The 26,571-nt window shown below is 36.8% G+C and overlaps 1 pseudogene; it reads right to left on the reverse strand.

Moving 5' to 3' along the window:
• Nucleotides 1-13,629: 13,629 nt before the first annotated feature.
• LOC149180753 (CDPK-related kinase 3-like) overlaps nt 13,630-26,571 on the reverse strand; it is a 32,413-nt pseudogene continuing 19,471 nt past the window's right edge.

Raw genomic sequence — 26,571 nt, forward strand, 5'->3', positions numbered from 1 at the left:
CTTTTGCATCAGAACCCACCATAGCTGTAGTTTTACTACAAAAGGATGATCAAGGATGTGAAAAACCAATAGCCTTTTTTACTAAAGTTCTCAGAGATGCATCATTAAAATACAAAATAATGGAGAAACGAGCTTTTGCATTGGTAAAGGTTCTTAAAGATTTCAGAGTCTATATATTGTATTCCCATGTAATAGCTTATGTCCCTAATGCAATAGTCAAAGACATCCTAACTCAGGATGGAGTTGATGGCGAAAGAGGAAAATGGATAGCTACTAACTTAGAGTATGATATAGAGATAAAACCTACGAAGCTAATTAAAGGTCAAGGATTGGCTAAACTCATGGCAGAAACTAATTGTCAAGCCCTAGATATAAATCTCATTGCAGAGCTGGATAACGAGCAGGAGATGGTGACTCCACAGATCAGCTAGGCCTTTTTAGATTCACCCTGGTATGCTGATATAATTTATGTTTTATAAAACCTACAGGCTCCTCCAGGGTTATCCAGAACCAAGAATTGGTTTTTGAAAATGAAAGCTTCAAAGTTTTTCATTTTAGATAACACTCTATTTTGGAAAAATCATGAAGGAAGTTTGTTAAATTGTTTATTAAAAGAAGAAGCTAACAAGGCTCTCCAAGAATTTCATGCAGGGGACTGTGGTGGACATCTGTATTGGAAGTCAACTGTTGACAAAATCCTAAGGGCTAGATTCTATTGGCCAACCTTGTTTGCAAATGTGAAGAAATTTGTAACTTCTTGCCTTAAATGTCAAATCTTTGAAGGCAAAAGAAAATTGTTGCCTTTACCCTTGAAACCTATTTCCACCGAGAAGCCTTTTCAACAGTGGGGTCTTGACTTCATTGGAAAAATTCATCCACCCTCTTCTGGTCAACACAAGTGGATACTTACTGCAACTGACTACTTTGCTAAATGGATAGAAGCCATTCCCTCTAGACAAGCCACAAACACTGTCATTATAGGATTTCTAGAGGCCAATATTTTGTCTAGATTTGGTTGTCCCACTAAAATCATTACTGATAATGCTGCAGCCTTCAAGTCAAAGAAAATAGTTGCCTTCTGTCACAAATATCACATAACACTTGGTCATTCCACAGATTACTATCCTCAAGGGAATGGACTTGCAGAATCTTCTAATAAAAGCGTCATCAATATTATCAAAAAATTGTTGGAAGAAAATAAGAAAACATGGAATAAGAAGTTGACCAATTCTTTGTGGGTAGATAGGCTTATTACTAAGAAGTACATTGGAACCAGACCCTATGAGCTAGTATATGGAATGGAGGCAGTTTTTCCCTCATCTTTAGGTGTTCCTGTCATGAAACTAATTCAAGAAGCTCAATTGGAACCAAATGATATATAAAGAGGAATTAACCAGACCATTCAGCTACAGCAAAACAAGGAGGAAGTGTACCAAAGATCCCAAGTATTGCAGGAGAAACTCAAAAAGATATTTGACAAAAGGACCAAAGCAGAGGACTTCTATCTGGGAAATTGTTAGGTCCCTATAATACTAGTGATTACCCCATTACTATTTTATTTGTATCCCTTATTAATATTTTTGTGCCCCTATTGTGCCCATATTGTTATTACTGTGCCCCATAGAATCCCTCTATGGTTATTTTTGTGGCTTTATATTATTATTGTTAGGTTGGCTAGGTTATATTGTAACTCCTTAGACTCCTATATATAGAAAGGAGGTTTTGTCATTTGAATCATCCAAGAATTGTTCATTTGTGTAATGTAAAGGAGGTTTCCCCCTTGAAGAGGCTAAATTCTAAGGCGTTCAACTATCTTTTCTATCTTTTTGTGAGCTGGTTTCATAACATTTGGTATCAGAGCTTTGGATTATAGGGTTTCACTGCTCCAAATAGGTCATCGTGGAATTTTCGCTATAACTTTTTTTCCACGACGTTTCAAAAGCTAAAAAAAAACCCATTTGAGAAGGAATCGCACTAAACCTTGGGTCCAAATTTTAGAGCTTTTCGCACTATATTTGCAGAGATATGATCTGAGGAAGTTGGTCTTTTTGTAGACTCCTGAATTACATTCCAAACAGGTGACTTGGGGAAATCGTCATAACTTTCTCTCTGAGCAACGGATTGAAATTTCGTAAGAAGGTACAGAAAGAGGATGGAATATAGTTTCTTGTATATATTTTCCAGAGCCAAAGGTTGAAACAGTGACTCGTGGCATGTTGTACAATTTCGCTCTACTAAACTAGTCTATAATCAAGTCACTATGGGAGATTTGGCATAAATCTTCCTTGGAGAATCCAATTTGGATCAGACTGGTGGCATTGGAAAGAGAACATAGAGGGCTACTACAGATCACAATTTCAAAATGGGATGATTCGAAATTTCAGAGATACATCAGATTCAATATCAAGCTCCTACAAAGTGAAAAAAGGTGTGTATTTTTTTTTAAATTTGTGCATAAGCTTGGTTTGAAAAATTAGTTTGAAGGAATTAAAAGGGCATAGTAAAGGATTATTATAGCTAATTGATGCCTCCAGGAAAAAAACTGCAAACACCTAGTAAGCAAACTGAAAGCTCTAGCATGACTCAAGAAGAAGAGGAAGAAATGCAACATGATATATCAAAATTACGAGACCAAGTGCAACAAGTGTCACTTGCACAAAAAGTAACAGAATCTAAGATGGATGGCTTAAGGAAAGATGTAGAAGCTAAGATGGATGGTTTAAAGAAAGGTGTAGAAGCTAAGATGAATGACGTGGAAGCTAAGATGGACGATTTGAAGATAGATTTTAAGACATATTTGACAAAGTTTCTACAAGAAATGCTTACTAATGGTGAAAGAGTAGTAAAGGAAACTCATGATGAGAACAAAAGAAATGTTAATCATGATTTCATAGACTCTAATGTTGGACCGAAGACCCACCATATTCCAAAAATTGATATGAGGAAGTTTGATGGCAAGGATCCCGCAACATAGATATTACAGATGGAGCAATTTTTCGATCTCAACGATGTGCAAAACACACAAAAGGTACATATTGCAACTTTATATTTGGAACCAAATCAGTTTGTATGGTATCAATGGCTTTGCTCTCATAAAAAAATTATCACTTGGGTAATTTTTATGAAAGAATTGACAGCACATTATGAGGATACAAAAAACAACACTTTTTTTAGCCAATTGATAAGTCTCAAACAAAAGGTTCTAATAATGGAGCACATTGAGGAGTTCCAAAAATTGAACATAAGGGTAAAAAATATTCTAGAGGAACATAGGATTGATGTGTTCATAGGGACTTTAAAGGATAATATCCAACATGATGTTCACCTTTGGGAACCTGATTCATTAGAGAAGGCATTCAGGTTAGCATGAAAAATGGAAAGCAAAATTATGGCAACCAGGAAGCATACCACTCACAACTATAAAGATGGAAGTGTTTTTGCCCCTAGTCTTCCACAACCTATAAGGTTGAAACCAAGGCAATTGGAAGAAAAAAGAGCAAAAGGGCTTTGTTATAGTTGTGATAGCAAATACATTAAAGGTCATAAGTGTGCTGAGAAGAAATTATTCTACATAGATTATGAAGAGGAAGAAGAAAAGGAGCAAGAAAGGTCAAAAGAAGAGGATATACTCCAGGAACAAAGCCTAAATAAAGAAGAAATGAATCTGACCATATCTTATAATGCATTGGCTAGAATTACCACTCCTCAAACCATCAAGATAAAAGGACAAATCAAGAAGAAAAAGGTAATAGTGTTGATTGATTCAGGAAGTACCCACAATTTTATTCATTGTAAGATAGCAAAAGAATTGAATTGCTTCCTATGTCCAGCACTAGAGTGTCAAGTGATGGTTGCAAATGGAGGAACGATAAATTGCTCTAGAAAGTGCCATAATATCAAGCTATCCATGGAAGAATATGTATTGACTAGCCCAATGCTTTGCATTCCAATGGGATGTGCTAATGTTGTACTAGGAGTCCAATGGCTACAATCATTGGGTACAATATATTTTAATTTTCAAGAAATTTTCATGAAATTTTCTGTGAAAGGAAAGGAAGTTGAATTAAGGGGTATTGTAGGGAAACTGGGAAAAATAATCAATTCTAACGGTATGACAAATCTTCTAAAAAAGGAACAAAGAGGTGTAATTACACAATTATGTTCGCTAGATGTTTCCACATCAGAATCATCTATTTCTCCAGATCTCCAAAAAGTTTTAGACAATCATTCCAAGGTATTTGAGACTCCCAAAGGTCTCCCACCTATTCGTGATCATGATCATGCTATTCATTTGATTCTAGGAAGTGTTCCTCCAAACATCAGGCCGTACAGATATCCCTATGCCTAAAAGAGTGAAATTGAACGTATGGTTGCAAAAAAGCTAAAGGATGGTATAATTCAACCTAGTCAAAGTTCTTTGTCTGCTCTAGTAGTATTGGTGCACAAGAAGGATGGATCATGGCACATGTGTCCGGATTATAGGGAGCACAACAAGCTCACTATTAAAGATAAGTTTCCCATTCCGGTCATTGATGAATTACTGGATGAATTGCATGGATCAATTTACTTCACCAAGTTGGATCTTCATTCAGGATATCATCAAATCAGAATGAAGACTGAAGACATTCCGAAAACAACATTTAGAACTCATGAGGGTCATTATGAATTTTTGGTTATGCCTTTTGGCCTTACCAATGCACCTTCTACATTTCAAGGTTTGATGAATTCCATTTTCAAACACTTCCTTAGAAAATTTGTGTTAGTATTTTTTGATGATAAACTAATCTACAGCAAGTCTTGGAAGGATCATGTTGAACATGTTGACAGGGTGCTACAACTATTGGAGGAGAAACAATTATATGCAAAAAGATTCAAATGTTTCTTTGGAGTACAAAAGGTGGAATATCTGGGTCATATTGTATCTCATGAAGGAGTTAAGGTAGACCCTAGCAAAATTAAAGCCATTAAGGAATGGAAAATCCACACATCCATAAAGCATCTGCGAGGATTTCTCGGTTGACAGGGTATTATCGCAAGTTTGTTAAGAATTATGGGAGAATAGCAGCACCTCTAACAACAATATTGAAGAAAGATGCATTTTCATGGACTCCAGAAGCAACAAAGGCCTTTGAACATTCTAAAGAGGCAATGTGCCAAGCACTGGTCTTAGCTACACCAGACTTCAAAAAAACCTTTATTGCGGAATGTGATGCTTCAGGAAATGGAATTAGTGTTGTTTTAATGTAAGATGAAAGACCCATTTCTTTTGAAATTCGTCCAATCAAGGGAAAGTTTTTACACAAAGCTATTTATGAGAAGGAAATGTTGGCAATACTACATGCACTTAAGAAATGGTGACCCTACCTAATGGGAAGACACTTCAAGGTAAAAACGGATCATGATAGCCTTAAATACTTTTTAGAACAAATATTATCCTCTGAAGAGAAACAAAAGTGGGTCACAAAGATGTTGGGTTGTGACTTTGAAATCATCTACAAAAAAGGGAAGCAAAATGTGGTGGCAGATGCACTCTCAAGAAAGGATGAGGATGTGGAAGCATTTTTGTATGCTATTTCTATTATCTAGCCAGATTGGATAAACGAAGCAAGGGAGGAATGGAAGAATGATGAAGAAGTGTGGGCACTTATTCGAAAGTTACAACAAGATTCCAGTACATCTGATACATTTAGCTGGCAAAATGATTCGTTATGGTACAAAGATCACTTATACCTCTGTAAGAATTCCCAACTCAAACAAAAGATTCTTATGGAATTGCACACTTCTCCCTTAGGAGGGCACTCAAGATTTTTAAAAACTTACCACAGGGTTAAGAAGGAATTTTTTTGGGATGGCCTTAAATCGGATATTCAAAAGTTTGTGGCGGAATGTTTGGTTTGCCAACAAAATAAAGTTGAAACAATTAAGACCCCAGGTCTATTACAACCTTTATCCATTCCAAGCCAACATTGGGAGGAGGTTTCAATGGATTTTATCACAGGTTTACCCAAGTCTGAGGGAGAGAGTGTCATCATGGTGGTTTTTGACAGACTTACCAATTATGCACACTCTTGTGCATTATCACATCCATTTAAAGCCAGTACAAATTTTACTGCATTTATGGAAACAATTCAAAAGCTACATGGAAACCAAAAGATTATTGTAAGTGGCAGAGATCCCATTTTTACTGGAAATTTTTGGACGGAATTATTTTCTTATCTTGGTACTCAGTTAGCTCATAACTCATCTTATCATCCTCAATTTTATGGTCAAACTGAGATAGTAAACAAATGTTTGGAAGGATATCTTCGTTGCTTTGTATCTGATAAATAGACACAATGGGTCAAATGGTTGCCTTTGGCTGAATGGTGGTATAAAACTTCCTTCCATACAAGAACAAAAATGACCCCATTTATGGCACTTTATGGATATTAGCCACCATCCATCACATCATATTTAAGAGAAAATTCTAAGGTTTAAGCAGTGAAACATCACATCGAACATCAACAACAAGTCCTCCAAATCTTAAAGGATAACCTCGTGTTGGCACATAATAGAATGAAACAACAGGCAGATCAACATCGCAGCAAAAGAAGTTTTGATGTAGGTGACTGGGTATTCCTATGGCTATAACCATATAAACAAATGCCCCTCAAGCAAGCTAAGAAGGATAAAAAATTATCACCAAAGTATTATGATCCGTACAAGGTGTTGCAAAAGATTGGTACTATGGCATACAAATTGGAGCTTCCTACAGCTTCTCGAGTGCACCCAGTTTTCCATGTTTCATGTTTAAAGAAGGTTATAGGCGACAAGCTCCTAGTTCAAACAATATTTCCAGAATTTGACGAGGAAGGAAAAATTATATTGGAACCAGAAGCAGTCACAGAAACAAGAACTCGACAGCTATGAAATCTATCAATTTCGGAGTATCTCATCAAGTGGAAGAACTTATCCACTAAAGATTCCACATGGGAGGATGAGAATTCTATATAGAAGCATCCAAAACTACTCAAGCGTTGAGGACAACACGTTTTTGAAGGAGAGGGGCATGTTAGGTCCCCATAATACTAGTGATTACCCCATTACTATTGAAGTTGTATCCCTTATTAATATTGTAGTGCCCCTATTGTGCCCATATTGTTATTACTGTGCCCCATAGAATCCCTCTATTGTTATTTTTGTGGCTTTATATTATTATTGTTAGGTCAACTGGGTTATATTGTAACTCCTTCGACTCCTATATATAAAGGAGGTTTTGTCATTTGAATCATCCAAGAATTGTTCATTTGTGTAATGTAAAGGATGTTTACCCCTCAAAGAGGCTGAATTCTAAGGCGTTCAACTATCTTTTCTATCTTTTTGTGAGCTGGTTTCATAACAGAGATAAAGTGTTGAGATGGGATTCAATAAGAGAGGACAAAGGAAAACATGGGAAGTTTGACTTCCTGTGGAAAGGACCATACATAATATATGCTTTCAGAGGAAACAATGCATATTTTCTTAAAGAGTTAGATGGTACAGAAATTGAAGGAGGACCAGTCAATGGTCAGATGTTAAAGCATTACTTTGCTCCTAGCTACTAATATTACCATGTTCCTAACTATACATACTACATCCTTTGTAATGTCTAGCATTGATTGGATGGTAAGATTATGGAGTTGAAGCCCAAAGAGAAGGCCCTAAGCTTCAGAAATGTTATTTTCATACATATACATAAAGCAGCAGGTAAAAGGAAGATTGCAGAGCACAGTCAAAGTCATTCAGAGGCCATTGATCTATTGTTCTTGACTTTCCACTAGGAAAATCCATCCCCAAGTGGAGCCAATGTTATGCCCCTATACCAATAGGTGTCATATATTATGATTGACTTGGTCTAGTTCTGAAATATGTTCATACCTTTACTTTTTGCAAATGTTCTAGATATTTGTGAAAAATCAAAAAATTTAAAAATTTAAAGAGGGTATACCCTAAAAGAAAATCAAAGGGTAAAAAGAATATAGAAAAGGTCAAAAAAATGAAAGAAAATGAACCCCAACAAAAAGAAAAAATCATGAAAGTGTGCAAGCCCAAATGCCACTACTATTTACTTTATGCATAATTAATATTGTACGCAACTTGTTATCTATGCCACAATCCATGGTAACCAAATAGCTTAATATTGGTTATTCCATGTTTTCAATTTCATGTTTTAGATATAGAGAATAAAGATCTGACCAAACAGTTTAATCTTGGTAGATAAGTAGATAGGTAGAGTGAATAAAATGAGCTCAATAGTTTAATCTGACCCCTTAGATGTAATAAGTGTAGATTTAGATAGATATCACTATGTAAAAGAAAAGAAAGTTTGAAAAAGATTTTCCAGTCTAAGTGCACCCTAATAAAGAAGTGAAAATTCTAGGGTAAAGTAGGTAGGGTAAGTAGATGATGGTTGCAGAATAAATGTGTGGTGAATGGTTAAGTTTAATGCTCAAATATTTTTCTTCCATTACTTGGACAAAGCACAACTCACATTGGAGATAGCACATCAAGGAAACAAAGTCAAATTAATTAATTTCCCTATCCATTTTCCCCCTAAGTTTCACTAATTTCCCCTAAGTACTAAATGCACTTACAAAATTAGAGGGCTCAGAACATTTCTCTGACTTTTGGAGGGATCGGACCCTTGGCCCAATAATTGGAAATGCCTAAAGTACTTAAGTCCCTTTTATCAATAATTCCCCCACCATAAAAGCATTCATTTCCTTTACAAAACTTATCCTAAGTAAAATCCTATTTTACTTCGGGAAATGGAAATAACTCCCATTTATTTGGTTATATTAACCACTAATGTTATTATTATATAATTCTTGAATAAAAAAACACTACCCAGGCTCGTATTATTATAAAAATCCCAAATATTTACATATCCCATCTCGCGGTTAAATATAACATTAACAAAGTCAATAAATGGAATTAATTTAACCAATCTGCGTTAATTAAGAACCCGAACGCCTGCCATACTAAATGAGGATTAATTAATAACTCAGTGACCAATCAGATTGCCCCCAATATGAGTAACTCCTTTAATTAATATCGGGCCAACCTTCCATTATCAATCAGTCACTTCATCAGCCCATCCACCATCTGATCGGATCCCTCAGATCCGACGGCTATCGCTCGTATCCCGTGGGCCTTTTGGTCGACCTTTAGCATGCGATGTGAGCGGTTTCCCAAATAGTGCCTATGTTACGTGTTGAAAGATGTGTGGAATCATGTGGTCCTCCCTAAAAATGATTTCCCTCCCATAAGCGGTGCGTTGAGAAACCCGCTTACCACCCCCCACAAACGACAAAAAATGTCAAATCACCCCCACTAACGCAACTTGTCTGTTTCACAAACTTTCCAAAAGATTGACTTTGCATAAAAAACAAGGTGAAATCCATTTTCATCCTTTATTATGAAAAACTCATGCATGTAGTCAGTACATAGAAATCAACCAGCTCGTACCCAAACCATCAACTACCCTGAAAGTTGCTGCCCAACACCGCTCCAGTCCAATGTATGCTTCCAGTCAACAAGTTCACCATTACAAGTCACTTAATAACAGGTACTTACCAGTTTTCTTCCAAAAACCCTGTTAAATACTAAAATTCCTCTGGAATTATGTTGAAACCCAAAATTCCAATGTAATTTAGTTGCAAGGCTTAAAATCAAATACTCCCATGACCTCTGTTTCACCTATTTTCACTCAAAAAAGCCCCAGTTTCATTTCTGAATCCACAAGAACCAGAAATGGAAACCCCCGTGGTCCTCATTGTAGCTCTAGTGAATGCTCCACATAAATATTTGGACCACCTTCCCTTAGCTGATAGGGACTTCCAAATCAAAGACCTCACATTTGATCACTCCCCCCTAAGACTACACTGCAAATACTGGGACCTTTACCTCAATAAGGCTGACAATATTGGTCTGTGGGAATCAAATCTACCAAAGTACCAATTCCCTTTTGTGCATATCTTACTAGACATTTTCCACCAGTGCCATGCAAATTACAACCCTAATCTTAGAGCTGTAATGTCCCCCGACCAACAAATCATTTTTACCATTACAGCAGAATCCATCAATGAAATATTGTAGTTGCAACCTAGTCAGGACCGTACCCCTCTATCTATTGGTGATTTACTTGCAAATCTTAAAAACTATCCAGGTCAGAAATCACCAGAGTTTGCCAAACTTTCATGTTAAAAGAATACATCTTAAATAATCCTCCACCTTACATGACAGGTGCTTTTGCAAGCCTGGGGAGGGATATTATTACCATGATTGCCTGCATTCTTGGTTTCACAACCAATGAATATATAGATGAAATGACCTTTGCTTACATGACTATCTTCACTCGTGGTTAGCCTCCTGCTGTCAAATACAACTATGCTGCATTCATAGCTGACAAAATCCATGAGCAATTCATGAGGCTAGAAAATGAGAGAGCATTCAAGTATTCTACAATCCTATATCACCTCTTCCTTTACTATCAAACTAACAAATTGACCCTTTCTCTATGCATAAGCTTGATACAAAAGGTAACCCTAGGTCAGTCATTTTCTGGACCTCTATTTTTCACTACTCATCCTCCTCTCCCTATTGATACATTGATTTCATTGATCAATTTGTCCATCCTATAACTACCATGTTGACAGGAAATTCTCCCCCTAGAATCAGTGATGATATCAAAAGAATCCTTCAATTGTCAAAGCAGTATAGGATAGGTGACTGGTACTTATACCAGAATCATACTAAGATCAGAATCTATGGGTGTGAACTGCCTCCCTACAAATTGCCCAAATATGTCCCCATGAGATTATTTGCCTTGCAGTACTATAGGCAACTAATCAGCTTTGATCAAATCCATTTCATGAAAGCAAAGAAGAAAGCCCAGCTGAGGATCAAAGACCACTTAGGCCCATTTGTGTGCAACAACAGAAAAGCGGGACAAGAAGTAGAAGAAATCATAGAAGAGAAGATGTATTTAAAGAAGAGATTTTCTTGGACATATGATCCTCATAGTTTCATCTGTCATAGAAGGACAAAACACATGTTATCACCCTATATACATCACAGCATTCCTGAAATAAAGAAATATTCCAATTTAAATGAATGGAGGGAAGGAACATTGATAGCGCAAGATAGTGATAAAGTTGAAGTTGAAAATTTGATGAGAGATTTGGAAAAGGGACTTGACCTGCACTCCTTTGTACAGGTGCATGCAGAGTCTTCCCAAAGGCCAACCTAGGAATCTAGTGCTCCCACAGCAGAGCCTTCATAGAGACAAACTCAGGAAACAAGTCCATCTACATCAGAATGACTAGAAACAACAGAACAGCCAGAGAAATTAGAGCAACCTAAAATATCAGTAGAGTTAGATACACCATAGCCACATCTAGTTCAGACTAATATGGGAAATCATCTAGTCCTACAGACTCCTTTGAATGAGGAAAGGAACTTAAAAAGAGACAGGGAAGCATCTACCCCTCCAAGCATACCTACATATCAACCCTTTGCTAAGGAGAAAAGTATGAATCCATATTTAGAAGATGAATTCATTGGAGAAACCACAGAGAGCATAAGGAAGGAAGGAACAGACAATCTACATACGTTCCCAACAGGTGGGACACCTTCAAGCTCACAGAGGTAAGAACTAGAAAGGAAAAACAACATAGAAGTGTCATCCTTCAGGACTTCTTCTGAGAAGATTATAGATATAAAGGGGAAGTTCAAAGAGATCAAGACAAAGAATGAGCAACTGAAGGCCCAAGCCTATGCTTAGGACTTAAAGATGGCCCCTACAAGCCAGACTAGACTGATGTCAGCCTTTGACATCAAAGAGGGAAAAATGCAAATGAGTTTCCTGAATCCCACAGTGCTGCAACAAAAATCCTTGGCAGATTATCTCAAAACTGACTTTGAAGTCATGGCTAAAGACATCCACCCCATAGACCAGATTGAACTACACAAGCAAATGGGTGAGGTGGTATATTCAACACTGACCAGCAAAGCAATGATCAGGGAAAATTTTAAGAACCCCCCCTAAATTTATAAATATAATAAATGGGCGAATCTCCATGGTATATAGGAAAAATGGAAGGCGATTTTATCAATAATATAATATGTATATATAATTTTTTGGCGAATCTCTCACTAGGCATGGCGAATATTTTACTCAATTATAAAATCTTGTAAGATCTTGGCGAGTCTTCACTAAATAATAAAACTTTGTAAAGTCCTAGTGAATCTTAGCATAGGCTACATGCTGGTTTAATTCCCCCATTTAAATAGGCTACATTCCAGGTGAATACCATGGGTCAATACCATGTGCCATTTTGGTGAATACCATGGGTCAATACCATGTGCCATTTTTAATTTTATTAATTCTAATATTAGGGTTAATAATGGTTTTTTGCATGGTATTAATAACAATCTAGTCCATGGTATTTGTCCCATAGTATTTTGGCCATAGGTGTCACCTAAATATAACCCATTTTTTGAGTGTCCTTAAATATAAGGTGACTTATGGAGTAAATATAAAAAAATGTTTTATTTGTTTACCATACCTCTCGTTTATTTATATTTTTATTAATTTACCATACCTCTTTTACAAATATGGTATTTGGCCCATAGGATTCACTTAAATAAAACCTCTTTCTTGAGCCTTCATAAATAGAACGAGGGTTATGGACTAAATATAAAAAGAGGTTTTATTTATTTACGATACGTCTAGTTTATTTATATTTTTATTTATTTACCATACCTTTTGAGTAAGTATAAAAAGACGTTTTATTTATTTACCATACCTCCACTTTACTTATATTTTTATTTGTTTACACCCTTACATGTATATAAGGTGACTTATGGAGTGAATATAAAAAATGTTTTATTTATTTACCATACCTCTCGTTTATTTATATTTTTATTAATTTACCATACCTCTTTTATAAATATGGTATTTGGCCCATAGGATTCACTTAAATAAAACCTATTCTTGAAAATGGGCGAATGGATTCACTTAAATAAAACCTATTCTTGAAAATGGGCGAATGGAAGGTTGTAAGTCCTAATTTCAAGGGCTAAATTTACCTTTTTTACCCTCTGCCTTAAAATAAGGTGGGCTATTTGAGGTGATTTGTAAAAATGTACTATGATACAAAATATTCGCCCACTAAAAATTTAAAACCCCTTAATTTCACCAAAGGGCAAACATTCGCCCCTAAAATTATCCTTCGCAATGATGGCTCATAGACTACAAAATTCATTGAGAAACACTACAGCCCAATTGCAGTTGGAGAAAGCCTCCTCATAGGGAAAAGATAACAGAATAAAATCACTTGAAGATTTAGTAAATGAGTTGGGTCATGACCCAAAAGATTTTAAGGCAGTAGAAAGATTAATTAAGAAAAAGAATGAAGATATAGTTGCACTTAGAAAACAATTGAAATTTCCACCACTCGTTCATTCTTAGACTATTGAGGTTATAGAGAAGAAAAATGAAGAAGAACTTATGGACTTGGTCCTTAAGTTAAATGAGCAATTAAATGAAACAAAGTAGGAATTGGAAAAAGTAGTGCAATCAAGGCAGAGTGAGTTGACCAAACAGCCTCAAACTATAGTGCCAATAGTTTCAACAACAGTCCCTTCCACAATGGCAATTGTTTTAGCACCTAACATTCCTTTAGTAACAGCTGCACCCATAGAAGCAACAGGCACAACACAGGCAGGTACACCAACATAGAGCATAGAGGACTTGATTAAGTCAATGGAAGAAATGAAACTCCAAGTAACAGAGCTGCAGAAAGTATAAAAGAAATTGACAACTTTGGAGCATAAATATAATATATCAAAGATCAATTATGCAGAAGAGATAAGAAAAAACAAAGGCATGTCCCAACAAATTAAAGCATTGGAGAAGGATCTGACATTTGAATAGCCTTTGACAGGCATTAGGAAGATCTTGTGGACTAATATCATTGATTCCATCAATGATATTTGGTCATCCATTCAAATTATTTTTGAAAAAATTGATTTGGTTAAGTCCGCTCTTGAAGAAATTCAGAAGACCAGAGAGGAACTGGGTAGAAACCCTGAAGAGGCAATCTAGTTAATCAATTTTCTAAATAGTAAAAATAGACAACAGTTGGAGCAATTAGACATTGAGGATAGGACTGCTACGATTCTCAAAATAAAGAAAGTGTTGACCAAAAAAAAATTGATGTAAGGCCTGGAACGTAGATGTCTAAGCATGCAGGAAGATATAGATGAGTTCATGAAGAAATTTGACATCTTAAGGAGTAAGGGACTCCCAAGCCCTTTAGTCATAAATGATAATCTAATGGTTCAGATAGACTACATCAAGAAATTACATCAGCAACCTAAAAGTCAAGCTATTTCATCCTCAGCAAAGGCACTACCCACAGGAAAAGTGCTTTATGATGGTTTAGAGAACCTTTTCTTTATTGAACATGAAGTAAAACACTTATTCACAGTCCAGCCTAATTTTGTGAAATACACTGAGGCTGATGAAATTTACAGGAAACTGACAAGGATGATTATACCAAAGGATGATTGGTGGACCAACATGAACGACATCCTATAAATTACCATGACAAAAGTGAGGTAAATAGAAATATTTACCACAGTGATTTTTTGTAAAAAGGATGAATGTTGGTAAACAAGTAAAGAGTATCAGTTAAAAAGGTCAAATCAGATGTCTAGCACAGAGTTACTAAGGCAACAATAAGACGCAGATTCGTAGAGCATGCCTCCAGCTCCTTCAACAAAAACAAGGACAACAAAACTCAATTCATTATCTGTCACTATATTTGAGACCATCTGTCTCTATATTTGTGTAAAGAGATATTTTATATTCCTAGAATAAATCCCATTTAGTTATGAGATATTTTGATGTAAATTTTGTAGAAATACTTCTTTATTCGAAGTATTAGGGGTGGATTCTACAACATTTCTATAGAAATTTTCTTCTGGAATTGAAGTGCTATTGTACGAACATTTGTATGGCTTGCTGGATCAAGAAATAAAGCTGAGGCAGTTTACAAGATATTTGTGTCAAACAGAAATCAAATAAGTATTCTATATCTCTTGTGTTTTACTATTTCCCTTCTGTTTATTAATAATTACATGTGTTTTCATGAAATCTGAATGATAAATGAAATAATGATATTTCAGAAGTTGCTTTGCTGCAATCTGTTTTAAAAGGTTTATCTTTCTTAATGTTTTCTTCTAGACTATCATAGTTAGCGAATTCTTAAATGCTCCCTTGCTTTCATAGTTTATCATAGTGACCCATTTAAGAAAGAATACTTAATTGCTCCGTATTAATGAGTACCCTATATTCTACATATTAAACATGGTTAAAGGATTCTTCATTGCCCTTTCTCCCTGTTTATTACCATTTCATCCATCCATCTGAACTTGGAATTTGCCTTTTGTTTTACTACCTTTCCCTATGAGTTTCCCCTTTAGTAATTTGATCTCATCCAGTTGGGCCATCACTCAATTTGACTCCATAGCCAATGGCTTGAAGGCCTTGTTCTATCCATCTGTTACCAGAATTTCACCACCCAACCAAAATCCCCTACAAGTTTTCATATCTAGCCTAATATCCCATAAAACAAAGCTAAATCATAAAGAGAGAGCCCTATCTAAGTACAAATTGGCTAGAGCCTGTACTTAAAAGATTGGTTTGTGATTACCTTGGACCCCTTTCCTTCTTCCCATAACTTCTAAGGAAAATCTGAGTGTTAACAGAGGAAATGGAGAGTCATCAAGGGATGAAGTGAATAGTCACTCCCTCTTATATATAATAATGAACAACCTAAATGAATAATACAATTTCATTTGAGGAGTTACCTCCTTGCCTGACATGGTATTAGAGCCAGCTATATCTTTAGCATTACAATTTGCCTTTGTAGCTCCCTCTTGGACTATGTTCTACCTATTTTGTAGAATTGACACCTTTTTCATGCTCTAGAGGCCTGAATAATGCACTATCATATGCATTTTCTTAGTCCTCCATTTAGAATTGGCATCTTCTGCTCTGTTGCCAAGTGTTTCCTCAGCTTTACATAAACATTGTCCCCATATATCATATGTGTTTTTATTATGTATGTTTTTATACTGTGTGCCTCCTCATATATGCACTCCACTAGACTCGAATACTGCTCCATACTTCTGCTTAGCTAATACTCTCTCACTTAGCTAATACTCTCCTGCAAAATAGTTGTTTGTGGCCCTGGAAATCCATCACAAAGGCATTTAAAAAGCCCCTCTATTCATTATTTTTTTGGGGGTTCATCGCGAAATTAAATGGATTCCGATGGAGAGCAATTTAATGTAACATTGTTTGGCTCCATGTTTTTTCATAGTCCCATATATATGTTGTTCCATGGTATAAATGCTCCTCAATATATACGTTGTTTTTCGTGGTTTGCTAGGGCATCTGCCAAGTATGCGCATTATCATATATAGTGTCTATGCTCTCTCCGCATTTTTTTTTAATACAGGTGTTTTGGATATAACACAGGCATGTTTTATATATTATTGTGTGGAATGGGTACTATTATGTACCACTTATTGGGTTTTGTGAGCATGTCCATACCTCTGTTATATACATTAAAATTGTAGTTTTTTTTTTACAAGCGGAAGTGCAATTTTATACAACATATTGGCAGGAGAAGTATATTTTAAAAAAAATGCACTCATTAATATCTATTGTGGGAGTGCTTCTCACCGGGAAGGAGAACTATCCAGAATGGTGGCGGAAAATCAAACACACTCTCATTTTTAATGAGTTGTGGAAAGGAGTGTGTGTTGGAAATGAAGACAGAGAGCTAGAATACCCTACCTCAGACAAGGAATTTGACATTTGGGAAAATAAGAACAACAAGGCCTATGCATTGATTGAAACATCAGTAAATGAAGAGGTGAGTCACCATATTTCTCTATTTTCAAATGCTTTCAAAGGCTTACAAAAACTGAAGGAACTCTATGGCTCACACTCCGCACTTGAAGTTGTTCAACTCATGATTTAATTGTTCATCCTTGAATTGCAAAATGATGATCCTCTTGCTCTTGCATCGGAAGTAAAATCTATTATGCATGATATTGAAGTCACTAATGTTGAACTAGACATTCCTCTGATAACTTTTCTCAAGGCACTTTATCCCACTTACACAAAGTATCTTGAGTCATTACAAGCAAATGGAAACCTCAAAGATATTACCTTTGACTCGCTTGTGAAAAAATTTGTTGAAAGAGAGAAATCTTTTGGGAAGAAGACAAATCCTCAGTCTTCTGAAGAGGTTGTGTGCCTTGCACATAGAGAGAAGAATCTTGCTCAATATTCTTCCAGAGGAAGAGGTGGTCGAAGAGGAAGAGGAAGAAATTTCAGAGGCAGGGGGGCAGAGTCTCTTAAGGAGAAAAGTCAGATTTGCATTGCATATGTTGCAAAAGAGATGGATCACATGATGCATCCACATGCAAGTTTCCTTGGGACAGAATTGAGCATGAAAGAAACCAACCCAGAGGTAAAACTAATGACAAAGAGAAAGGTAAATCACCTGAATCCACTCACTATGTTGTGGCACATTGTAATATTGGAGTAAATGAAGACTTATTTAATGCTTCACTTGCTTCTTGGAAAAATGATTGGTTGCTTGATTCAGGAGCAACTTGCCACATGGATTTTAGAAAAGATTTTTTTGAAGAATTTTCTGACAATGTTGATGGAGTAGTATACTTTGTAGACAAATCAAAACTCAAGCCATCAGGGCTTGGCACAATCAGGCTTAAATTGCGTGGTCTTCCAGACTTTCTTCTGCATCATGTTTTATATGTCCCACAACTGAGGAGAAACATGTTTTCCTTGGTCCACATCCACCAGCAAGGACACTATTCATATATTTGATGGCAAGCTTGAGGTGAGAAAAGCATCAGACCACTCACTTGTCATGATGGGGATAGAAGAATAAAGGCTTCTCAAGCTGCAGGGTACCTCTGCTCGTACACAAAATTTCTCATACAATTATCATTATGAAGAAGGTACATTGCCATCAAGTTTATTATGGAATGCTATATTTGGACACTTGAACTATGACAGCCTCCGCTTGTTGAAGAAAAATTATGTTACTGGTTTACTTATAATTCCTAGGATACTTAAGCAATGTGATGCTTGCATTCTAGGAAAGCATAGCAAACAGTCTTTTCATGATTCACATTCCATAGCACATAGAAAACTTGAACTCATTCATTCAGATTTATGTGATCCAATGCCTATTCCTTCTGCAAATGGAAATAAATATATGAGGACATTTATTGATGACTACACTAGAATGTGTTGGCTTTATTTATTGAAGAATAAATCTGATGCTTTTCAAACATTCAAGAACTTTCATACATGGATTGAAAATTATGCACAATCTCATATTGGCTCTATTCGCACTAATAGTAGAAAAGAGTACATTTCAAATGAATTCAAAAACTATCTTCACCAACATGGGATCAAACATTAAACAATTGTGCCTTATAATCCCCAACAGAATGGAGTAGCTGAAAGAATGATTAGGACAATCTTAAACATGGTGCACTCCATGATTTTTTTCAAAAATGTAAAATTGATGTTTTGGGCTGATTCAGTTCTATGTGTTGTATATGTAAAGAATAGATGTCCATCTAATTCTATTAGAAACAGAACTCCTTATGAAATGTGGTATGGGCACATTCATTCCATAAAGCATCTCAGGGCCTTTGGTTCCACATGTTATCCGTTGATACCAAAGGTACATAGAAACAAACTTGGTGCAAGAAGTCATAAGTGTATCTTCCTGGGGTATTCAAGCACCTCCAAAGCATATTGTCTCTATGTTGAAGTCAATAAAAAGCTTGTTGTATCTAGATATGTATTCCTTCTTGAATCATCAAAAACTTACAATGGTGTTGAGTGGCAACTTGATCGCTTGGATAGAATCACAAATGCAAAATCATTTCAAGAATTTGATAATTAGATTTTGGATCTTGAAGGGGGGTTTCCTATACTAGATGAACTTATGGAATCTTCTTCTAAGGCACTCTCTCCCCTGCATGAAACTTTAACAATGGATTATACTTTGAGTGATGTGATTGACAGAATTGGGAGACTCAATCTTGATTCAATCCCAACTAAATCAACAGAGTAGCCTGGACCATCTCAGAAAGGTCCCCCAAAGTGGCTAACAAAGACACTTGAAAGTTTTCATCCTGATGAGGTGGGAAAGGCAGGAACTAGAGATTAAACCTAACAAAATGGGGGGAATATAGTTGAATTTGATTCACCTATTGATATGGATGTTTCTTCTAATTGTGAATGGAATTTTTCTATAGATTTTGAACCAAATTCCTTCAAAGAAGCTGCTTCCCATGATGAATGGAAATAATCAATGCAAAAGGAGTATGATTCCTTGATAAAGAATGGCACTTGGAAGTTGGTTGATCCTCCGTTGGGAACCAAACCAATTGGCTGCAAGTAGGTCTATAAGAACAAGTATAAAGTTGATAGCTCACTTGACAAACACAAATCCAGGCTTGTGGCAAAAGGTTTTGCACAAAAGGGAGGGGTTGATTATGAGGAGACTTTTCCCCCACAACAAAATGGGCTACTATCCAGACAATCTTTTCCCTAGCAGCTCAGAACAGTTGGAAAGTCCATCAAATGGATGTAAAAACTGCTTTCTTGAATGGAGATCTAAAGGATAATGTTTTTATGTCCCAGCCTGAAGGATTTTTTGTGAAAGGACATGAACATAAAGTATGCAAACTTGTGAAATCCTTGTATAGCCTCAAACAAGCACCGCGAGCCTGGTTTGAAAAACTAACTGAGCATCTTCTGAAAATCAAGTTCAAACATTATGATATTGATGATGCAACTTTGTTTGTCAAGAAAGTTGGAAAAAAGTTGTATATCTTGTGGTATATGCAAATTATCTTTTGATGACAGGGAACAATGAGAGCTACATTTCATCCATAAAGAAGGAATTGAGGAAAGGTTTTGAAATGACTGATTTGGGCTATGTTCATTACTATCTTGGTCGTATTGAAGTATCTCAACATCCAAGGCCATATTTCTTTCTCAAAAGAAGTACATTGGAGATCTGCTTAATAGGTTTGGCATGACTGAGTGCAATCCTCTGACTACTCCAATGGAACAAAACTTAAATCTCACATCCATTGAACGAAAAGAATTTGAGGTTGCAACAAAGTATAGATAGCTTGTAGGAAGTATCAACTACCTAACTACTACCAGACCAGACATTTCGTTTGCTATTGGAATCCTCTCCAAGTTTATGCAAAATACTTTTGAGGGACATTGGTCTACTGCAAAAAGAGTTCTAAAGTACCTGAAGGGAACTCAAGACTTTGGACTCAAGTATACACAGGTGTGCAACTTTAGCTTGATTGGATACTCTAATCCATACTTCAATGGAGACAAAGAAACTGGGGTATCTACTTCAGGTTATGCTATGAGTCTTGGATTAGGAGTTGTCTCCTAGAGATCACAAAAACAATCAGTTCCAACAGATTCCCCAACAGAGGTAGAATATGTGGCAACAACTGAGGCAACAAAAGAAATTGTGTGGCTCAAAAAAATTCTGGAATATTTGCAGGTAAAATAAGTACAATTGACTCCACTCATGATTGACAATACCTCAGCAATAAATTTGGCCATGAAACCAAAGTTCCATGATCAAACAAAGCACGTCAATACAAAATATCATTTGATTCGACATCATGTTGAGGCCAGAATAATCCATCTTCACCATTGTTCCACTAATTAGAAGATTGCATACATGTTCACCAAAGCACTTGGAAGAGAAAAGCTTGAAAGATTTAGAATGATTCTTGGACTCACCAACATCCCTTCAGATTAAGGGGGGAATGTTGACACCTAATCATAGGGATTAGGTGAACAACTGTAATTAGTGTAAATAAATAATAGAGGAAATGGAGATTCGTCAAGAGATGAACTAAATAGTCACTCCCTCTTGTATATAATAATGAACAACCTAAATGAATAATATAATTACATTTGAGGAGTTACCTCCTGGCCTAACAGGATACCCGCTTTACTTTCACAAGATAATGAAGCCCTAGGTAGAGCTAGATAAAGCATGAATCCAGATGTTCATCCAAAAATATGAGAAGCTCCCTTCGCTCATCACTACCATTCAGGCTTCCTATGCACGGTTGTTAAAGAGTCTGGATGTCAGAGTGAGGACACAAAGGATCCCTTCAATTGGATCCTTCACTCAACCCATGAAGAATAACCAAGTCCTATTGGAGGTCGAGAAGTAGATGGAGTAGTTGATGTGAGATGCCACCAATGATAACTTGTAGTGGAGCACAGAAATCATGTAGAAGTACATCGGGGGTACAACCACACTTAGGAAAATGTTGTGCATGCATCAAGATGAGTTGGACAAAGGTTCTAAAACCATATATCCAAAATCAATGGAGATGAGAGTGTCTTTCCATAAATACATCACCAAATAGTACGAGGAAGCAGTAGTGCAAAACCAAGCTTGGTATCACTTTGTCAGTGAAGAACGTCAAGAGGATATTGTTGAGTTAGTATTTCCTCAAAATTCCAAGTGATGGTGTTTGTCTTCTTAGGCTGACTCAAGCCTATTTTGTCCTACATGGGTATATGTGGAAATTGTATTATTATTTGTAAATTTATTGTAAGTTAAATTCAATAGTGGAATGTGAACAATCACTATGTAATGTAAAGAGTTATTTATAAATGAGTTGAAGAATCATGAGGGTAGTCAAAGAGTCAAAGGGGAATGTCAAGGGTCACCCCACCCTTTTGTACATATAGAAATTCATAACTCAGAGTAGAGACTTTTGGGGAGCCAAGGTTTTGGCTATGCATTGCTTAGAGAAGGCTTGGAGAGTATTGTGATGAGCCTTGGCTTCTCCACAGTGTAGAGTGAGTACACTTCTTTGGAGGAGCAGGAAGTGTTAACTGTAACATTCCACTATTGGGGCTAGTGGTTGTCAATGGTGTATGTATTGATGGAAATTTCACTTAACAATATAGATGAGCCAACACGTTTTCATGCATATGTTTTTATTGTAGTTGGCCTATTTTGGTTGCTTTAGTGATGTATGTTATTTAACTTATGCATTTGTGTATGAACTATTTTGTATGAAATTTTATGAATCTTGTTGGAGATGTGTTGTTGGATTAACCTGTTGGAAATAATACTGCTGCAATTCGTCTCTTTCTTCCTTTAATAAGAAACTTGTTTTACAATGTACTGGTGCAGTCCTTTACCAGCATGCAGGCTTAAACCTGCAGAGGGCTACAACCCTCTTAGCTCTTGTACTAGCTAATATACTAGTACGTAGGTGCTGACCTACAGAAGGCTACAACCTTCTTATCTTCAGGGACCACGTTTCATCAATTTTCAGACTGGATCCATGAGTACAAAACAATCACTGCTACAATACAATCATCAACTTATATTTGCATCATAAATCTCAAAATCACCCAATACTTAATCACTGAAACCCTGTCATCAAAAACACAGAACACAAACCAGAGCCCAGAACTCTGTAACAACCACTAGAATCAACAACAACCTGAAACACCAAATCTCATAATGCATACGCTACTTGACTATATCAAAACCGCGTGTGTACGCGCTTTCACCAGAGACAACCCGCGTACAGATCTAAAGATAATTACTTATACCTTCCCTGCCAGATCCAACCTTAGCCAAGCATCACAAACAGATAACCAGCAATACTAGATCTTCCCACTTCGTCAGACATCCATTCCTTGCTCCTCCTCTTTGCCTAATGATCTTCTCCTCCTTTTATAGTCTTAGGCCTTGCTCAATACCACGGTCCAAAACCATAATAAATCAATACCAAGAGCCCAATACTTGGGTTCAACACACTTGTCGAGATACCATGGTCCAAAACCATAGGTTCAAATACCGAGGACTAACTACCATGGACCAAGACATAAGTTTTCCCACCTGTACACGCTTTTCCTTGCATGAAAGTCCGTGTATACGCATACGCATCTTCGACACGTCCAACCCGTGTGTATACACTGATTTGTCACAATGAACCTGCGTATATCTCTTTCTTGACCTTTGACCTGTTGTACTAAGATCTGTCCTCTGATTAAGTTGCCATCACCTGTATCAACCTCTGAGAGAGTTGCCATCAAGGACAACACTTGTATCATAATGCCAACAATCTCCCCCTTTGGACTTGATGGCAACCACCACACCAAGTCACTCTCCCCCTTTGACATCAAGGGCAAAGGGTGGACCAAGGTATTCTCTTCCTTGGTATACCTTTTGCTATCCATACTCCCCCTGAGTACATGCTGAAGTTTTTGATTGAGCTCCCCTTTGTATATGCCAAGTTGTATCAATCCATCCATGCTCCCCTGGAGCAGATGCAAGTTCTAAGACCAACAATTCATTCAAGACCATGGCTATCATTCATCATATATGATCTGCACCATAAGCATCAGCATCCAAACCTGCAATACCATTCCTTTGATCAAACAACAAATTGTATCATTTAGCTTTATCAACAACTTCTAACCATAATGCCAACAATGCATTATTTGAAGTATATGCTCCCCCTGAGCCTGAGCCAACCATGACCGAACCATTTCCTGGGTTTGTTTTGCTGCCCTTTCTTCTGATCTCCATATACGCGACTCTGCAGCATGTAACTCGCGTATATACACGACTTATCTTCATTATATCAGGGTATGCAAGATGGAATACTGAATTTCTTCACTTTCATATTCCCCTGTGTCTATTATGTCAGCTAACTGAGTTATGTCACACCTTTCTGTCTCTAATTCTGTCTTCTTCAATTCCTGGAACTGTGATGATGTATGGTCCTCTTGTTTTCAATTTTGAAATTTGCTCCTGCATTCCCTTGCTTTATGTCCAAGTTTGTTGCATGTATAACATCTTACATATTTCATGTTCCTTCTATTGCAATCAATCGCTTTGTGTCCATATGCATTGCAGGCAAAGCAATATCCTCTGAAATACCTGGGATGCGATGATCTTTTGTGATGGTCTTGAACCATTCTACTTCTACATCTGGCTGCAACATGTCCAAGATTATGACATACATAGCATTCAACATTATTCAGTGGAGGAAATAATCGTCTATCACTTCCATAGTTAGGAGTAAAGGATTTTCCTTGAGGAATTTCTTTCTTTGGTTGTTCCTTGTTGAGCATTTCAGATTTCTCATTAGAGTTTCTTGCCTCACCTTGTGAGCTAGATTCACCTTCAACAGATTCATAAAAACCAAGACCAATTTTGATAATAGGGGATCTTTGACTACCAAGAATGTCACCCAAAATCTTAGTACTATCTTGAAATCGCAACAATTTATCCTTTTCTTCTAATTTACCTTTTAAGATATTTACCTCAACCTGATGTTGTTCTTCTTTTTCCAGATACTGATTCCTTAGGTCTTCTTCAGCTTTTCTTCCTTGTTCCACTTGTTTCTTTAATTTGATCACTTCATGTTCTTGATCTTCAAGAGCTTCTCTGTTCTGCTCTCTTGATTTTTCAAGATCTTCTTTTAGAGAGAGGATCTTTGATTCAAGTCTCTGAATTGTTATGCTCTGATCATTTACTATATCCTGCAATTTCTCCCTTACCCTGGTTACTGTCTCCAATTGTTCGTTTAATTTGGTAACTTCCTCAGTTTCTGCATTCTTCTTTTCATATGCCATGAGACTTCTAATGTCTTCACTACCATTGAATGAGTCATTACTTTTAACATGGGTATAGTAGCTTCTATTACCTTCTTCAGACATCTTTCCTTTGTTATGAGGGCATCTAGCAGCATAGTGACCAACTCTACCACATGAAAAACATTTGAAAGGTAGCTTACCTTTGAACCGTCCAGTTCCCCGTTCAAGATTCTTGACAAAATTTACCTCATCTTCTTCCTCTGACATGTATCCTGACGCTTCGAATGCGGCTTCTGATGGTCCCTCTTTTCGCATTTCAAAAGCAGTTAAGATTCCGTGAAGCTGTGACATGGTGATTTTCTGCAGATTCTCCTTTTCTTCTATGGCAGACACTTTGGAATCAAATTTAGCAGACAGAGATCTCAAAACCTTTTCAACTAAGACAACTTCCTTAAATTCTTCACCCAAATCCCTCATACAATTTACAATTTCATCCATACGCAGGAAATAATTAGCTATGCTTTCATTACTATGCATCTTAAGATTTTCATACCAGATTCTGAGGGTTTGAAGCTTTTCTCTTTTTACCTGATCATCTCCTTCGTAGCTTAGAATGATTTTGTCCCATATTTCCTTAGCTGATTTGAAATGCATGACCTTCATAAATTCTGATTGTGTCAAACTTCCCAATAAGACAGTAACAGCTTTGGCATTGAGCTCATATTGTTTTTTCTTTGTTGCATCTGTAGGAGTTGCTGATGGGAATTTGTATCCTCCTTCTACGATTCCCCAAACTTCTGCTCCAAGTGATTGTAGATATGCAGTGGTTCTTATCTTCCAGTGGGTAAAATTGTTCCCGTCAAAGATTGGTGGCCTGATGTGTGCCTTTCTTTCTGGATTAGTCATTCTGATGGATCTTTTCCTTCAAGCGATCAAGCTACCTCTAAAGGACCCACTCCGATACCAATTGTTGGAAATAATACTGCTGCAATTCATCTCTTTCTTCCTTTAATAAGAAACTTCTTATACAATGTACTGGTGCAGTCCTTTACCAGCACGCAGGCTTCAACCTGCAGAGGGCTACAACCCTCTTAGCTCTTGTACTAGCTAATATACTAGTACATAGGTGCTGACCTACAGAAGGCTACAACCTTCTTATCTTCAGGGACCACGTTTCATCAATTTTCAGACTGGATCCATGAGTACAAAACAATCACTGCTGCAATACAATCATCAACTTATACTTGCATCATAAATCTCAAAATCACCCAATATTTAATCACTGAAACCCTGTCATCAAAAAAACAGAACACAAACCAGAGCACAGAACTCTGCAACAACCACTAGAATCAACAGCAACCTGAAACACCAAATCTCATAATGCATACGCTACTTGACTATATCAAAACCGCGTGTACGCGCTTTCACCACAGACAACCCACGTACAGATCTAAAGATAATTACTTATACCTTCCCTGTCAGATCCAACCTTAGCCAAGCGTCACAAACAGATAACCAGCAATACTAGATCTTCCCACTTCGTCAGACATCCATTCCTTTCTCCTCCTCTTTGCCTAATGATCTTCTCCTCCTTTTATAGTCTTAGGCCTTGCTCAATACCACGGTCCAAAACCATAATAAATCAATACCAAGAGCCCAATACTTGGGTTAAACACACTTGTCGAGATACCATGGTCCAAAACCATAGGTTCAAATATCGAGGACTAACTACCACGGACCAAGACATAAGTTTTCCCACCTGTACGCGCTTTTCCTTGCGTGAAAGTGTGCGTATACGC

Source organism: Pinus tabuliformis, chromosome 3_2 (assembly GCF_031772625.1).
Source record: "Pinus tabuliformis cultivar Carrire ecotype Pingquan chromosome 3_2, CPIR1, whole genome shotgun sequence".
Lineage (NCBI taxonomy): Eukaryota > Viridiplantae > Streptophyta > Pinopsida > Pinales > Pinaceae > Pinus > Pinus tabuliformis.